The 19178-nt window shown below is 37.9% G+C and overlaps 1 long non-coding RNA gene and 1 pseudogene across 1 annotated transcript; both read left to right on the forward strand.

Moving 5' to 3' along the window:
• The first annotated feature begins 1315 nt into the window (after window positions 1–1315).
• LOC111738967 lies at window positions 1316–2784 on the forward strand. Its single transcript, XR_002780043.1, has 3 exons — window positions 1316–1640; window positions 1909–1966; window positions 2207–2784. It is a non-coding gene; the product is annotated as an uncharacterized LOC111738967 (long non-coding RNA).
• A 14134-nt stretch (window positions 2785–16918) lies between these two features.
• On the forward strand, window positions 16919–17037 carry LOC111739004 (annotated as a pseudogene).
• The last annotated feature ends 2141 nt before the right edge of the window (window positions 17038–19178 follow it).

Here is a 19178-nt window from a genome sequence, read left to right on the forward strand (position 1 = left end):
AAAGCATTTTTTAATGTTTACATCATAGTAGAGGCTTGATTTAAACTACTTTATACTTCATGATAGTTGGTCTCTGACATTATGTAAATTGACATTGAATAAAATTCTCCTTAAACAATTAGAATATGTGGTTGATTTCAAATGACTAATATTGTTATAATTATTATACAAGAGCATAAAGTATGATCTGCCTTAAAAACAAAGCATGGTTTCCTGTGGTTCGCAATTCATATTGGAAGGCTCAGAGTCATAAAGAGGCAGGTGAGCAGAAGATATAAATCACTTTTTTTTTAGAAAAAGGGGCTACTTTTGTTTCTATCTTGGCTTCACTTGGTAGGAAGAATTATTTAGGGCCAAGTGTTAGCAGTAAGTATTGAGAAGGAGTTGGGCTCAGTTTTCGTTACCAGTTCAGTTGACCGAGCCGTTAGCCTGGCATTTCGAAGGTCAAGAGTCTGGAACTACAAACCATCCCCCATAAGGAAAATTTCCGAGTGATTTCCGAGTCCGAAACTATGAAGTTTCTGTGGTACTGAGCAGGCTCCGTGGAAGAGGGCAGCTCACAGTTGCCCGCGTGTCAGGGAAGGTGTTCTTTGAACGCATTTATGTTCTTAAATGTCTTAGACTATTTTGATGAGGTGGCCTTGGCAAACAGGTTTTTGTTTCTTTTCTCCCTTCTGTATAAAGATTTTTATATTCTTTCAACCACCTTATGTTTAGTGACTGTTGTCTTTGCTAGCAGAGAGGAGATTCATTGAGTTTCTCCGTTCTAAACTGGCATTTTGTTGTGTTTTTGTTGTGTTTTGTATTGAGCTTTAAGTGACAGTGCCCTTACTCAAGTTATTAAGCATTTAACAATTATCAAGAACTAAGCTAGAGGCAAACTCACCAAGACAGAATTGTTATTTGAAATTCAAGTTATGGATGTTTTTCTTTAAATTTTATAGATTTTGCAATTTGTAAACAAACAACATTTCAATACTCATCTTCTCGGAGATGATAAAGCATATGAAACATTTTAACAACTTAGGAGACTATATCCTCAGTTTTTAAATGGGGATGTTTTACTTATAAGTAATCAAAGGAGATGTTCGTTTCCATGCAAGGGTATGGGTAGAATATAAAATCTATTTGTGAGTATCAGCTAGGAAAGAAGGACTACGTGGTACTCGGTCTAGAGCTGTGTATATGAAAAGGAAAAACATGAATAATTATTTCTAACGATAAAAGTCACCAGTTGCCTCCCAGAAGAGATTAGAATCATCTCAGATAGTTGTACGCTCAGGTTTCCATTATTTCGCATACACATCCGGGGAATTAGATTAAATCAACAAGTGAGAGAAGAGAAGAGTGGAAGCTGGACAGAAACTGTGACGTAGCTGCTACGGCGTTGCCGCAGCAACGAGCGCCCACCGGGCCCCGCAGACTTTCAACAGAAGCTGCCCTGAGCCCTCGGATCGTGTCAGAGAGGCAAAAACTGCTCCAGAGTCTGAGAGAATCCGGCCTGGAACCCAGGTTCAATCACTTACGGATTATGTCAGTTCGAGCAAGAGACTTAACTTCTTTGTGGCTCAGGTACCTTGTCTACAAAATGGGTGTGAACAATATGGACCTCGAAGGTTTTTTTGAGAGACTCAAATAAGGTAAAATCTGTAACATCTGTACCCTAGTTAACTTTTTAAACTGTTTTTACTTGATCTAATAGTTATTTATAACTGATATTTGACATATGGAAGTAAAATAGTCAAAAATCTTGAATTTATCTTAGTGTTAAAAATAACAATAGTGACAGCCATAAAAAAAAAAAAAATAACAGGCAAGCATTGTCCTTTGGTTGACTTTGGTTAGCTTTAAGGGGTGTTAGTGTGATATAACTTTAGTATTAATCATTATTAATTACCCTATGTACAGGTCTTGTTCCAGTCCAGAGAGAGAAACCACACAGAACTTTGAACATGGAAATTTTAAGGTAAAGAATATTAACTGTAACAGGGACGGGGGAATGAGGTCTGTAAGAAGTAAAAAGAACTCTAAAGAATATAGGAATAGCAGCGGAAAGCAGCAGCCACCACTGCTGGGCTGAGATGAACTTTCAGGAAACGCTGAGATCCAGACCTCACTGGGGAGGGCAGGGCCCCGGTTCACCAGCTGGCAGACAAGCCACCGTGGTGCCACACTGGCGGAACTTGCTGGAAATCTCTTCTCTAAGGTGCTGCAGAAGGCTGTGGAGACATCCCCTTGGAGGCACTGAGCCATGGCCACAAAACTGTCTTGGGGATGCTGCTCAGGGTAGCTGCTGGTCAGTGAGTGTTGCAGAAGCTGCATGCTGGGGCAGTCACCTGCGCTGCAGGAGTCCCCAGAAGCAGAAAATAGAAAAACTCCTATAATTTTTCTCCAGTGACGAAGCTGTTAACATTGTACCAGATGGCAAAGCAAAAATGTCTAAGCGGCCCAGAACCACTCACGCAGAACAGGCCAAAAGAGTGACTTTGGAGCTGAGGGCCAGTACAGGATAGCTCTACCTTCAGCGAAGCAGCTCTCCAGAAACACAGATGAAACACATACAGAAGGGCTTACAGAGCGAGAAGACATAATGGCACACAGTGCATGAGGGCTTGCCCCTGTCCTTACAGAGAGCCTGGACTGCCTGGTGTTCACCTTCTGTGTATTTGTTTTCCTTACAATGCACTTGGGAGGTGAAGCTTGCATGGAGGGATACTTTAATAAACAACTTTATGAACCTCGCGTTATGGCTCTCATTATTCATCATGCGATATAGGCCATTCAAGTGGGAAGTCTGCGGGGAATTTTCTCTGTGGTTGCACTTCCTGTGACTGGTAGGTGGTGCTTCTCCTACTTGGTGATACCTGCCCCACCGTTTGTGCTCAGCACAGTCATGGCTGGATACTGACTTGCACACCTGAGGAGATTTGGAGAAGGTTTAATGGAAGAAATTAATCAAAGGTGGAGATTTAAAAAGGAAACATCAATGGAACTAATACAAACATCGATGATATAAATATACTTCCCCCGGTGGATCAAATTTTGCCCTAAGCTTTCTTTCCAGAGCCTTGCGAATTAATTAATTGGCATTTGATGGATTGATTGCAGACAACTGCAGTTATTAAGTTGGAGCCAATGCCTGAGTTCCTCGTTCAGGACTATGTCTGCACAGGGGTAGACCATGAGTATGAATTTAGTAAAAGAAAAAAAGTCCAAAAGAGAGTAAAATTTCTAAAATCACTTAGGATTTATTCTTTCTTGTTTTTTCTTTCCTATGGTTTTTCTTTTTGTCTAATAATAGGTTACTTATTTAAAAAAATCTTATTAAATATCTAGAGATTTAAATCTTACTGAATAAAAGGCAAGAATCATCACTGATAAAAGGCAAGAATCATCACCGAACGAGAAGGGAAATAAAAAGAAAATAAACCATGAAAGACTACCTTTGTGCTTACGTCTATGTGATTTGTTAAAGTCTGATGAGGGAAATATAAACATAGGCATTGTAGCAACATTGAGCTGGCAGGTCCATTGCTTAAATTTCTCTAGATATTTCATATTTGCATTTCTTATTTTTAGTATCTCATGGGCAGAAGCTGTATTTGATGTTTAAAACAAAAACACCTTGCGAAATGGGCGTGAGTAGGCTATGATTACTATATAGATAGCAGGGAGAGCTAATAAGAAAGTTTAGTATGGCAGAGTCTTTTTTATATCAAAGGCTCTCATAGAGTAGTTAGTAAAATGTATGTTCCAGTAACTATCTACTTACTGCTTTACCATCATTGGTAGTTTAGGGTTGTAGGGTTTGTCCCACTTGCCAGGAACATCTCTGTATCCTATTTAATCTTTTCGATTATTTTTGTCAGTTACCAAACAAATTGCATGTATAATGAGATAATGTATTTAATGTATTTAAAGGACAAGTGATTCTTGTCCTTTCCCATCTGACATATTTCATTTAGCATGATACTCTCAAGATCCATCCATGTTGTCGCAAATGGCAATGTTTCATAATTTTTTATAATTGAGTAGTGTTCCATTGTATACATGTATCGCATCTTCTTTATCCACTCAGCGGTTGAAGGACACTTCATATGTGGGATATAAAACAAAACAAACACAGATACAGACAACAGTAGTGTGGGGGTTACCAGAGAGGTATAGGGGTAGAGGGAGGATCGAAAGGGTAAAGAGGGTCAAATATGTGGTGACAGAAGACTAGACTTTGGGTGATGAGCACACAATGGAATATGAAGATGATATATTATAACACTGTATACCTGCAATTTATATAATGTTATTAACCAAAATTACCCCAGTAAATTTAACTTTTAAAAACTCATGGTAAAGTACTAACATCACCCATCCTTCAGCAGCACTTGTACATAGGATATATAAAAAGTAGAGTTTGATTTTACACAGGTCGTAACTGAAAAAAAAAAAAGATTATGTAAACCGTTTGAAAAGATGCATCAGTTGCCCAGCGGCTTTCCAGCAGAGTACCATCACCAGGAGTGATTCATCGTCACCTTCTTTAATTTCCTATATTCTGTTTTGATTTCTAGCTGCTCTGGGTCAGCTTTTCTTTATGTGTCTACCTCGAGTCCACGTGAGACCTCTGGGACTTTCTTCTCTGAATCTTGTCTTTACTCTGCCCAACCATGATGGTTTTTGCTCTTCTTCAAGGCCTCACGTTATTGTAAGGGGACCAAGTTCTCCCTTCCATACATAACAGAAAGTAATCTCTAGCAACCCCCAAACTGGCTTTGTTAAGATAATTTTGGCTCTGGAATAATTTAAAGCTATCCTTTTTTTCTTTTAGAAATATATTTGATGAACACTAAGTAATACTTTCTATGTACCAGACACTTTTCTAAGCACTTTATAAGTATGCTTTTCTAAGCATACATTATAACATCTCTGAGTAGGTTCTATATTTTATCTAACTTTGTATAAAACAGAAACCAAGGCAGAGAGACTGAATGACTTACCCAGAGCTGTGAAGCCAGGAATTGGGAGCAGCAGGATTCCAAGGCAAGGATTCTGACACCAGCCTCTATGCTTTCAACGACTCAACTTTTAACAACTCTTGACCACCCTCATTAAACCATCTTCAAGTCTGTTACTGCCAAGGAAAGGAATTCTAGGCTTAATTAAATGAAGACTGAAGATTTAAGAATGGAAGTTTTAAAAAGTTCAACAAACAGTTGTGATGTCATGGTCTACAGGAAAGGTGACCCAGGAAGATGATATTTTGAAAGGTGGTTTTTCTTCAGTTTTGTTTTGTTTGTAGCACAGAGGAAATGAGAGAGTTCTGAGCACAGAAAATGAGGGGGACCCAGGGATTGGAGCAAGAAACAGGAGCTATCAGAAGTGAAGACTCATAGAAAAAGAGAGAAAGTGGATTGGGCTTATGAGATCAATGCATGGCTTACCATCATTGTCCAGAGCAAAGCACCTTGAAAATCATTTAAGATGAGAACAAGGAGGGAGATAGAAGAATGAGCATCAGGTAAGATGGCACTGGGGACAAAGGGATGTTTGATGCCATCTTGTGTGGGATTTGCTACCTTATTTCTCCTGGGATTTTTGCCTTTCTAAACTTGGTGGTGGTTGTGCCTCAGAGTTACACTTTTGGAAACAGTTAAAACACTCTAAAAATGAATGATCAGCATTATGTTATAAATGATCTTGATGAGGATGATAACTGGGAAATGTTTGAAGCCCGAAGCAGCCACTCTGTAAACATAGAGTTTATCACTGAGCTCAGGAATAAAACGGCCACATGCTAACCATATTAGAGAGTCATCTAAACAAGGCAAAGTATTGAAAAGTGGCACAATTTTTATTAGTCAAGTTAGGAACACAATACCCAAATAAATTGGGCAGTAATGGGTTTCTGACACCTCCACTTAATACCTTTGGGACTTTGAACAAGTTAATTAAGCTCTCTGTGTATCTATACCCTTGTCAGAAAAACACAGAAAATATCCAAATTGTGTTGGTTAGAAATGACACCTGTTAAGTGTTTGGTCTCCAATACCTGGCACATAGTAGGTGCTTACATATTTGCTGAATTAATAGTGAGAATGAAAAAAATATATATATAATTTCTCCGCTGGAAAAAAAGTTAAAGACTCGAAAGGCCTTCCTTATATTGAGAATTTATAAAAACACAGAGAGTAGAGAATGTTTATATTTCCACTATTCAGAATTGATGACCACTACAATTGTTAGAGATGCTTTGTTTTCTGAATGAAATAAAATAAGCAAATTATTGCGCTTTTCAACAGTATGTTTGGATCAAGGACACGTGTAAGGAGTGTATTCTCTGGGCAGGTAGCATAGGCTGAGAGATCAGAGGGAGAGAACAGAGCAAGGTACTCCACCTTCATTTGGCTTCCATTGCTTTCTGGCAAGTAGAAAGGTATTTTAGAGTGGAACAAACATTGGCAAAAGCATCTGAAGCTCTTTGTCTAGCAGCATTTCGCCTGAGGTCGGAAGCAAACAGGGATGCCCTTGGGGTATCACTCATTGTCATGTGATATTTGAGGAAGTATGGAGAAGATGACCATTCCAGAGAAGTGAAGAACGCAGACGTGCAGCCGTTCCGGAGGGAAACTAAACCATCATGAACTAATGGTTGGAAAGCTTACCCAGGCAGCACTACGGGTCAGTGCTCGAATGGTTAAGAAGAACCTGGAAGAGGAAGAGCTGATTCGAGGAACTTAGCACACATTTACTCAGGAAAAAATTCTTTCCAGAGTAAACTTCTTGGATTGAATTGTGGACTGGGAAATGGCAGAGCTGTGTTTAAGTGAGAACTTGAAAATTCCCTTTTGATATCTTCGTGGATAAAATGCTAAATATAGATAGGGTGATGATATAGTTAGGTAGATTGATAAGTAGGTGGATGAAAATATCTGTACGGAATGCTGAATAATGGTTGATGATAGCACAGTAGGAATGTGCTCCTGGTATGCCTGTCCTCAGTGGTAGGAACCGGCCATATTTAATAACGAAGGAGCTTTGCAGAGATGACCTAAAGATTATTCACAGGCTTTCAACGTTAACATTTAGACACTTCTCTACAATTCCATGTTTTTTTGATAACTTGTTCATTTAATCTAACAAATGTCATTTAGCAAATGTGAAAGTTCATTATATGAAAGGAAATGGTAAATCTCTAATATTCAGCAATGAAGTCTTTGTTGTAGCTGTAACACACTTAGAATGATATTAACAGTAAGAATGGAACTCTTTCAGCCTGTTATTAAAGCTTCAGCTATTCTGGGCTAATATTTTATCAATATTTTACACTTTGATCTCATCTTCATTGCATGTCGCTGTTTAGTGAACTAAATTGCTGAAACTGGATTTATGGATATCCTTGAGGGATTAAATACATCTTTTTTTGGTTGGTTGTAGTCCTTCATTCGTTTAGCAAACAATAAAGTCTCCTTTTGTTTGGTTAGTGTCAGGCCTCAGGGATTGAATTCTAATTGATTCAGGATAATCATAGTAACCCCATTTCTTTCGCCAGTGATTGGTCCAGGGGTTGCATGAGACCTCATTCTGGCCGATGAGCTCAAATGAGAATTCTGGGAAAGATTTCTCTCCTTGATCGAGGAGATTGTGGGTCAAGGGGCAGCTCTTTTCGGCTTCTCCTCTTCCTCCCTTTGGATACTGTTGCGTGAGCACATGATGTCTATAAGACAACAAGCCTAAGGACAAAAGCCCAATGCTGAGGAACACGCAGTGAAAAGGCGAGGAGTGGTGGGCGCTCGGTGGCATTGCTGGTGTGCCAGGCCAACCCTGGGACTTCCTGCCTGCCTCCGAACTGGAATTAGATAAATGATGCTTTAAAGCACTGTTGCGTGTACTTGACATTACTTGCTGCTGAACAGACCCCAACTGAGGCAGAAGGATCACTAATTTTTGGTGGGGCCCCAGAATAGTTTCTTCCAGCTATTCTGGTACAAGGTAAGAAATCTGTTAAATTCTGAAATAGTTTATCAGGTCCTTCCAGAAGTTAATGCAGCCTGCAGTGATAAACTGAGAGAGAAAAACTTGTTTAGCCTTTGAGAGATTGTTTTGTTTGTTTATTGTGTTTGCTTGCACATGATATGTACATTAAGTTAATTTAAAAGCCCCTTTGAATAGTTGATTTGGAGATGACATTTAAATATAAAAAAGATACATGTGTATCTTTTATATACATGTGTACCGAAAGAGTGAAATTAAAAATAAAAGAGATCTGACATTTTTTAGTTTGTTTTTCACTTTTATTCTCTATGCCAGTTGATTTATTAAGGCTTTTTGGATGTGAGCTTATCATATTGCAATCTTCTCCAGGAAAAGGCAATTTGAAGGTTCTTGTGGCTGAAGGCACATTATGATGGCAGCAAATCAAATAGAACATGGACTTTCATTTAAGACTGTCAATTTGATGAATAGAATGAAGTTGACTTAAAACAGACAGGACCTGATAAAAATGATCTATTTCTAACAGGTGGAAAGCATGTGGAATGATAGTTAAATAAAGCACATTCAGTTACTATGTTCCAGAAATTATATATTTTGATTTTTTTGAACATATAGAATTAAATTTAATAAACTACAACCTAGAATCTTACAATCCAAATTCTCTTTAAATAATAGCCATTTTGATAAATTTAGAAATCATGTACATAGTTCTTCCTCGTTTCTTTGGTAGAAATTTTAATTCTTCAAACAATTATTTTTGCTTAATTTGTTATTCAAAAAGAATAAGACTTTTTTTTAAAACTAATTTTATCTTCCAATTTGTTATAAAATCCTAACCTTATATAATTAATTTGTACTTTGTGATTTTTCTTTAATATAGTGCTTGTGTAGGCTCTGAGAATCATTTACTCAATATTTTTTATTTATCACATGTTTATGGACTGCCTACTCTTTGCCTTTTAGTGGGGGAGAAAGACATATCAAACAATAACGTAAACAGATAAACTATTTAAATGATGATACTCTATTATAAAGTGCTTTGAAGAGACAACCTGTGGGTCCCGATCTGGTCTGAGGGTCAATGAAGTTTGGACTGAAACCTGAAAGACAAACGAAATATATTATACATACCTACACTACTCTTACTCAGTGGTTTTTCCCCTTGGTAATTTGATCTTGAGTGTATGAGTTGTGTTCAGGTGACTCGCGCCTGTTAGAGAGCTGGTCTGAGCCCCAGATAGAGGAGAGAAAGTAGCAAAATCACACACAAGGAGGCTTGAAGATGGTTATCTAAAGAAGTCCAAGAAAGCAGCATCCCTGAGCATGGCCCAGAAGAATCCAAGAAGAGAAGGAAAAGCTCAAATGGCAGGTCCTGGGCAGGAACATAAATAGCTTGTTTCTGTAGTTTTGTATCCAAGAAAACAAAAATCGAGTTATTAATCTTATATGGGAGTATTTTCATTTTTATTTTATGTATTTCAATCATTTAGCAACTCATGGAGTCTCTAATAACAGTTCGAGTGCCTTAATTTGAGAAAGAGTGGATCCAGCACTGTACCTGAAATAAGCTTGGTGTCCAGTCCCTGGAAGACATGTTCCCTGGGGGCCAGGGCTACTGTCTTTCCCATCTATGGCTCTCTTATCTGTGCCTGGAACAGGGCCAGATGCATAGTAAGTGTGCAATAAATACCTGCTGAATGAATGAATGAACGAACAAATGACTGTCAACTAAAAAATGAGAGTGCATTCATAAGGCCGTACATGTATTAATTAGGAAGGACATTTCAAACTCTCAGTTTTCCATTCTCTCTCCCACTCACAGTCCCAGCTTCTACAGAAAATCAGAGCTTTCCATCACACTGTGAGAGTCTTCAGGATAAGTTCTTTGTTTTACTCTCGTTTTTACTTTCAGAGCCTCAGAACTCAATGAGGGAAATAGTAATTGCTCAATAAATTTGTGTAGAAAGATTGAGTTTCAGTACTGCTTGGGGATCAATATTATTCCTTTCAGTTGCTCTGGGATTCCAAGATTCTGGGCTGTGGGGCCATCTGAATAGGTAAGAAGGCTTACTCATGATGTCCTTTTGATCACCCACAAAGCTCTTCGTAGAGGGGCCAAGGTGTCTGTACCTGCTGTACATCACACCTAGACCTATAGAAGGTAGCATTACAGAAAGTACCAGGGCACTGACGTTTTCATCATATTTGTAGAGTTTACACAGCTCTTGTCTTCTTATGAGATTGGAGAATTTGTGAAAACATATTATAAATAGTAAAACATTATTCGAGTTTACAGTATGAACTCCACAGATTTCCAAGGAACCAGAGTCAAACATTGCATTTACTTAATATGTAGCTTCACTCTCTTTTCACTTGTAGGTTTCCACTTTCAGACATCCTTGGCTCTCTGAAATTTACTTGTGAAAGAAGCTACATTGTTTATCCTGTAGCATTTCCCACATTCTGGACTTTGATGTTGTTATATCCATGATGTCAATTAGCATGGTCTTCTAAATTCTGATTAGATCTAGATATCTGATCAGAGCCAAGTTCATGTTCATTTTCCTGTAATAGTGCTTAGGTGGTGGGGTGTATTTCTGAGGAGGCACATCTCTTTTGGTAATATTAAGATTGATCAATGAGTTCATGGCGTATCATCCCGATCAATTCCATTGTAATCTTCCCATCGACTTTTTGCCTCATGATTTTAGTAACCACTGATCATCATTGCCTAAATCTTTTTTTATTATGGGCTGCAAAAAGGCAATATTGTAACTCAAAGTAGATGGTAAATCCCACCCAAATCTGAACCCGGATGGCCAGATTCAAAGTCCAGTGAGTAAGAAGAAGCAACTCTGAATGATCTGAAAAACTGTCACTCTTCTTTTTCAAATGTTATACCATATCCACTCCTTTCATTTCAGCTAAAATCAACTTGTCTTCCTTACCTGTAGTGCTTGGTTGCATTATCAAATTACAGTCCAATATTATTTTAAAGGATTCTTGAATTATAATGAAGGTGGAAGAAATGTTGTACAAGCAATTTTCTTAGAATTTTCTCTTTACTGTGAACATGGATAACTTCAAAGTGAAGTAGAGTTGTAAGCAGAAGAAAAGCGTGAGTGCTCACAGAGTATGTGCATATCAAAGAGTGACATAAAAACAGTCGGGTTAGTTTTATGCAGTGTTCTCACTGTTCTGGTAACAGTACATAAGTAGGTGCTATGAAATGCGGATTGTATAATTTGATGATTCTGCATATGAGTTAATGTTCTCATATTTGCATTTAAAATTAATATTGGACAATATAAAGATGGATAGTAAAATTTCCACTAATTAAAATTTTTAATTTTTATTTACCTCGAACACCACTAAGTAGCAAATAAAAAAACAAAAAACCATGACAAGTCATGAAAGAAAGAAAAAAATTTTATATTTTAATAGATTTTAATGGCACTTTTGTGCTGCTTTTTGAAAAAGAGCTTGACATTTTCATCTTGCACTGGGCCCAGCAGATTGCATAGCCAGTCCTGTCTGCAAGAAACCATGGAATTTTATGTCCCTTTTTCTTCTTGATGTCATACTTGACTATTATTTTTCTCTTTTTCTCCTGATTATTTTGACAATTTGTATAGTCTTACAAAATCTGGCTCAATGGATAACCTTCTCATTTAATCTTTTGATGCTTTAAAAATCTAAAACCTGAGATGCTTCAAGCTCTCCACTTACAAGTAAGTGTTCAATGTGAGGGGATGGTATTCTGATCAATTAATTAACCTCTTATCTGTTTTTTTTTGTTCAAAGATTGTATTTAAATAAGAAGACAGAATCCAGGTTTTCAGTTTTAAAGAAGGAAGAGAGTAAAAACAATTATTTCTTAGGCTTGTTAATATCAAACCACATCAAACCAAACTATGACAAAAACCCTCTTGCACTGAAAATGTTCCACTCTGGGAGTGGAGTTTGTTGTTAAATATCAGACTCCTAGCGATCAGGTTATGCTTGAGCATTTCTGGAGAGTAGAATATCAAAATAGATGTCCCTGTTGGGCTATGAACAAAAATATAGTAACTTACTTTTATTTTTCTATGCAATTTTATGAAAGGGTTATTATCTTAATGTGAAATTTTTGCTCTTCTTACGAGTTGCCATTTATCTCTGCATCTTTTTTTTTTTTTCTTTTTCCACAGTCGTCTTCGCTTTATTGAAGAAAAGAGTTCCAGTCTCTGCTGAAATGCTTCAAAATTAACTGCCGGTTTTGCTGTAAAAATGAGAATTGGTTTGTCAAAGAGAAGCTACCATTTGGCAGTTCCATTCTGTCCACCTCCCCAAACCCCTCCAGAACTAACTGTTCTTGGAGATAACGTGGTGCATTTATATCCAGAGAATTCATCACGCATTATTATTATTTTTTTTTTGTATCTAAAATTGTGTCAAATTTGACTCCCTTCGTTTTCATTTCTATTTTTCAATTCCTTTTAAGGTAACATTGCTAGTAACTAGTTACTCTTACTACTCTAATTCCGGTCGATTTCATACAATTTATTTCTCTTCTATGTACATATTATAAGGCTGCTTCTATTTTACTCATAATTTCCCTTTGTTTCTTTTCATTTTTGTGGTTCCTGTTTCACTTGTCAGCACATTCCTTAGGTCTATAAATACTAGCTAGTGTCATACATTTATTCAAATATGCATAGACAGAAGAGGTCAGGTCAACCTGGGCAAGAAATCTAAAGAAAAACTCTCCGAGCTAATACTTGTGAATCAGACGGTGACTAATAAATTCCCTCTCAGAACTTCCTTCTGGGTGAGGGCCCAGCTCAGGAGGTCTGCATCAAGCAATACCGATCTCCCTCAAATGTGAATTGGGTCATGTCATGTCCTGCTTAAAACCTTTGAATAGTATTTTTTAAAGCTTCCCAGAGAACCTATTGAGCAAAAACAGAGCATCAGCATCCAGGGGAGTGGAAATGGAAAACCTTGTAAGGAGAAGAGGAAGAGGAGATTAGGGACGGGTGACGAGGGGAGCACAAAGCCACATGCACCGGGGCGTGTTTCAAGGAGGAAGTTAAATGTCTGCCATCAGGGCATTGGCATTATACTTCATGCTACATAATACTTCATTATACTTCATGCTACATTATACTTCATGCTACATAACCATTAAGAACTCATCCTCTAATAAAATGGTAATTAATTAGAGCAAGTCCTCAGTCTGCAGAAATTTCATCTGTATTGTGGATGAAGGCATGGGAGCAGGTTGGTCAAATTCTCAGGTAATCTAATAATTTGAAGAAATCATGCAGTTATTATTGAAATTTTTTTATTGTGGATTAAATTTGGCAAAAAATTAACAAATATAAATATAAAACTATAAAGAATAAATATAAGCAAATATAAAGTTCTGCGCTTAGGTCTAAGAGGGAAAGATATAGCTATATAAAATCATATGTTCAAGGTATTTAGTTGATTAAAAACAACAAAAAAAAATATGTGCAAGAAGGTCAAAACCCTTTTGCTCCTTTCTGCACTGAACAGGCATGGCTCTCTGAAGTCTTTTCAGCTATAGCCATGTTCTTCTGTCAGCCTTGGTCTCCCCTCGGGACTTTGTAGGTGCTGGTCCCTCTGGAACAGCTGCCTCCAGAATGTTCTTCCCTAGATACACACATGTTTCACTCCCTTACTTATGCTGTTCTCTGCCCACCTAGCCTCTCAGAGGTGTCTTTTTTGACCACCTTATTCAGAATGCCACCTCCGACACTTTCACTTTCCTTCCTCTGACCTTCTCTAGCTTCCTTCATGGCACTATCTTTGCCTGGCACTGTATTGTATGTTCATTTGCTGATTTGTTGTCCATTCTGCTTCTAGAAGGTCACCTTCACGAGGAGCTATTTGGTCCGTCTTATTCACCTCCATGTCCCTGCCTCCAAGATGCTTAATTCTAGACTTTTTATTGGAATTATGTAGTGGGGCTTAACATGAAATAATGGGTTGCATTAGACCTAGACATTCTCTTGCATCTTAAGAATTTGTTCTTTGCAATCACGCCTCTCTCTCTTTTTCACACTTGCATCATTATCAAACGTAATGAGGCATAACACATGTTATCTTAACAGTTGACATCACGATTTCTTTGTCTGATATACCACTTGGAGTCGAGGGTGAGATTTTCAAGAGCAGGCTCAAGCAGCACAAAAATCTTGCTAAGGAGGGTTTGTTATATTTTGGGGTGGAGCAGGAAGAGTGAGGAGGAGAAAGAGGATGCAAGAGAAAGGCAGAGGTTAAAAAACAGGTCACAAAAGTACCAAAATAAGAGAGTGACCCAATGACATTTTCACGAACAGTTCCTTTTTCATTATAGCTTCATATGTTCACAAATATATTACAAGAGTAGATTTTATTTTGTGCCATCACAGAAACAGGAAATCAAAAGGCAAAATACTCTATGATGATATAAGCACCTAGAAATTTGTATAAATCTCGACTAGTGCTTCAAATATCACATGCTGAGAAATTTGGGAGTTCAAGCCAAGATCTTAGGATCCTGAGAGGACTAGATGACATCTGAGTTACAAAATACAACTTAATAATTGATTTTGAGGGAGAGACAGAGGCATCTGTGACTGTTGTCTTAATTTTCACCACTTTCTCCCTCATATCCCAGCAAATCCTTATAACTTTCAGTATGGAACATGAAGCTTTCAGGTCTCAGTAGTGGCTAAGATCATAGACTCTGGCCCTGGATGTTGGGCTAGCATCTCAGCTTACTACCTATTAGCTGTATGATCTTGGGTATGTTACTCAACGTCTCTATGTCTCACTCACACATCTGTAAAATGAGGATAGTATTTCTTAGGATTGCTATGAGGATTTGAGCTTACACGTAATTAGTGTCACAGAAGTGTTGTTTTTATTACTATTACTATTATCTTTATTATTATTGATGTTATTATTATAATTACATGGCTAGATCAGAGAGCAGGTTAGACTTGAAAACATAAAGTGGCTAGCCCATGAAAACTGTAGGCAGAAACCAAATTAAAAATACAATTTTGGTCTCTTGGAATTTCATCCCCCTCCATTGAAAGGTACAACGCATCATTTGGAGAAAGAGAAACAAAATATTTATAAGCTCAGAATCCCCAGGTCCACCCTCCAACCCCATTTCAGTAAGCTAATTATTTCAAAAATGCCTGAAATGTATGTTTGAGATACTTTTAAAAGGGCGAGGGGTCACCTGGTGTGGAAGGTTCCCGCAAGCGGATGTTGAGTGAGCTCTGGGAAGTGAAGGCCAGGTTTGGTCATAGCTGGAGACTGAGGAGGTTTCATGAACTCCAAAACTTTACTTCTGAGTTGCAAGAAAAGCTGCAAATTTTCCAGAGGATATTTGGTGAGAAGAGGCTGTCAGCACGTAGAGGAAGAGACCACCACTGCTGGCCCTTCCAGTTCTAACCAGACACCATGCAGCACACAGAGGTGTTGACATCTGCGAGACAGAGAGAGGGGCTAGATGCACCCCATGCTCTGGGTCCCCAGGAAGCTCTGAACAGGCAGAAGGGAAGGCTGTCTAACTTATAGCTGTTGCAAAGACACGTGGGTGTAAGTGCCCTACAAAAGTGAAAGGTGGTTGGCAGGGTGACAGGGCATGTGGCCAATCTCTGGCTGGATGGAGCACAACAAAACGCAGACTCTTCTCCTAACACTCGAAGAGAAGTAAACTCTCCCATGACCCTGTCCATATACGCCAGGCAAGAGAAGACAAACCACTCTGTGACCAGGGCTAAGTGGTGGCAGTTTCCTCAGGAAACAGTAATAGAAGAGAAAGGAAGTGTGTGTTCAATGAAGAATTTATACTAAGACATAGACGAGACTAATAGAATGAGACTTGTGCTATACTGCTGGGGCTATGCTGTTGACGAGTGTGTGTGTGTGTGTGTGTGTGTGTGTGTGTCTGTGTGTGTGTCTGTGTGTGTGTGTGTGTGTGTCTGTGTGTGTTTCCTACATAAGAAATAAAAAGGGGGCTCAGTGGAAGGCACTTTTTTGGGAAATAAGTTATATGAAGGCAGATGGTATTTTCAGGGTTCTGTTTACCTCATATCCTTTCAGATGTAAACTTTGTGTTCACTTTGAGGCTCTTTTCTTTTTGGTAACTCTTCTTTCCCCCTGAACATTATATCCTCGTGACTTATTCTTTCTCGTTACTCCAAGATCAACTTGGTTCTTAGGTGAAAGAGTGCCCGGAAATTGCTGCGCCCTCTGGCACACACACTTCCTCTTTCTCTATCAGGTCCAGGAAGACTCAGAGAGGGCATGAGAAAAGTCTTCAACAGAGTTCTCCATGTGGGCAATCCAGGGAGCTGTCTTTTCCCTGCAAGTCCCCAGAGAAGACCTGAAAATTCTTCTACGATTGTTCATGTGACATTGGGAAACAGGGATGGGTTATTGGCACATTGCCTTCAACTTTTGCAATGCAAACTGCAATTAGTCACCCTGCATTTGACCTCATCAGCATGCCTTTGGACCTCCAGCTACCAGGCAAAGTCATCTGCCTGAAGTTGCTAAGGTCTCTTGGGACTCCTTGTTTATTGGGATCCTTTGCCTTTTCTGTCATGGAGGGATGCAAACGCAATAGATCTCACAGTCCTTGTCCCCAAGAAACTTGAGATGGAAGTGACATAAATACAGATGAGATAAGACATATGAACCCATCAAGAAGAAAATATAAACAATTTCTTGGTGATTTAAAATGTTTATTGTCTCTCCCAACTACTTGATTGTGGCTGGCCATCTGTCTTTTCAATGAATGTGACTATATCCAATTCTGAAGGAGTTTATCACTTTATAGACTGATTTTAATTAATTTGTAGGATATATGAAGTGAGTTCATGTGATAATAGTCATTTCTGCTTCAAAAAATGCCAAAGAAGTCTGCGGCCATGCTACCCTGAACAAGCCCTGTCCTGTCTGATCTTGGAAGCTAAGCAGGGTCAAGCCTGGTTAATACTTGGATGGGAGACCACCTAGGAAGACCAGGTGCTATAGACGTAAAAAATAAAAAATAAGGGATTGTAAGCTGACAAGGTCCTTGCAATCTGTAAGGTCAACCAAGGGGTACCTCACCTAAAAACAAAATGACAAAGAAAATAGACATTAGAAACTACGTTTGGTTGTTGTAAGTATTGCCTTTTAAATTTTGAGACTGGAATTTTTCAAGACATTGGGAGTATTCTGGAGAATTTCTAAAAGTATTAGCTTCCTGCCTGAATAGTTTGTGTTTCAAAATAATAAGGTGTTGCATCTTGACAAAAGTCCCATACAGAATTATTCCTATTTTCCTCTACTTCGTAATCACAGAATTCTCTCCAAAAATTTTTGCAATTTTCTAAAACATCTATCATTGAAAAACATGTAGTAAGCGATCATTAAAAACTGAATCTTCGAATTGATTAGATAATCAGTACAGAGGTTTCACACACATCCCTTGCTTATACAGAAGGAGATTTCATGCTTAGAAGTACATGTGGGGAAAGGTATAATTCGTGGGATGCTCTAAAGTACCCCTTTAGATTCCTTTATATTATAGATAATATTAATTATTTGGGGGCAAGACACCAAAGCTTTTAGGCTCTTGTTGAATAAACATTCCCCAGGGTCGACAGTGGGGAGCATGACTACGTTAGCATGAATTAAGATCGTATGTGAACTGAAAGCAACTTGGAGACCATTGACTACATATTCTTCACTTCACAGATGAGGAACCTGAAACTCAGAGGGCAGAAATAATGAGGCTGATGATGGGGGAGAAGAGCAGTTGAAAGGGAGACTCTGAGAAGACAGTGAACATAGATGAGTGTTTTATATAGGCTTACTTTATTTATACATATTTATCAGGTGGATTATGGAATACCTGCTTCCTTCACGGTTCCAGAGACGAATTCTTATTTCTAGGGGTCTTTAGAGAACATAAGCATGCTTTTCTCTATCCTAAACTTACCAGTGAATAGGAAACAAATGCTTCATTGTGAAGAAATTAATACATCCCTGAGGATGAGCAATTTATCCCCTCTCCCTGGTGAAAACAGCCCCCTGGGAGCTGGTGTGGCATCCAAGACACCAGGCACCCAGTTTGTTTATTTCTTTTATTGGTTGTATTTGCTAAATTCCTGTCTCTAATGAGCAAATAGATCTTAGATGCACATAAAGTTCATTTATTTCCTTTGATAGGCTTACATATTTATAGAAAAACAAACCACTCCAAGCACTGAAAGAACAAAGTCATGCAGCTGCATAAAATCTTTTAATTATGACAGAAACAACTCTTTGAGTTTTAAATCAGTAAAACAAAGTTAAGTGGAAAACTGAAAGCTTATGTTTGACAAACATATTTTCCCAAACAGATTGAACACTTTTGGGTCTCAGACACTATTCTACTAGTGTTTTTAATTTAATTCTCGAACTTTAAAAAATCCTGACCCAAGTAATTTTTTTTTCAGAATCATCCAATTTACATCATTTGAGTTTTAAATAAAAATAAGAGGCTTTTAAAGTTAAAAATTATTACTTAGGAATTACAAACGAAAGCTTGAGTTCCTTATGGAGGACACAAAGAAACACGTTTAATCAGATAAGTAAATTTATTTCAACACTACGAATTATAGTTTCTTCCCCAAGTTAGTTTACATAAGTAGTCTTTGGTAGAAAATACCAAAATTTGGTAAGATTACATTGATAGCAAGGTTACTGCACTCAAACTTTGTTTTGGTTGTTAATGGATTTGAAATTAGGCAAAAGAAATTAAAAGTTTTTTTTTTTTCAGGACTCCAGAAAAATTTGTTTGAAGTTTTATATAGTTCTTATTAGTTGCATTTAATTCATTTATGCTTCACATTTTATAATTAAAATATGTTAATTAGACTCCCTGAAGTTGCTCCATCTTAACTGGGAGAAAAAGTCACAAATCCAAATGTGTCTCAGACTTCAGGGTAGCTAATATTTTAGATGAAGAAAACCTTCCAGAATGTTTACAGAACACAGTTTTGGAGTACGATAGTGGGATGCTGTGATTCTCAAAACTTTGCTGTTCCTTTTATTTTTCTCTGGCCCATTTTATGCCCTGGGAGCTAAAGCAAATGCTTCAGGAAAGAAAAATTAGACCATCCCCTCTCTATAAAGTATTTGAAAAGCTG

The sequence above is a fragment of the Pteropus vampyrus genome, unplaced genomic scaffold (assembly GCF_000151845.1).
Source record: "Pteropus vampyrus isolate Shadow unplaced genomic scaffold, Pvam_2.0 Scaffold45, whole genome shotgun sequence".
In the NCBI taxonomy this organism is placed as follows: Eukaryota; Metazoa; Chordata; class Mammalia; order Chiroptera; family Pteropodidae; genus Pteropus; species Pteropus vampyrus.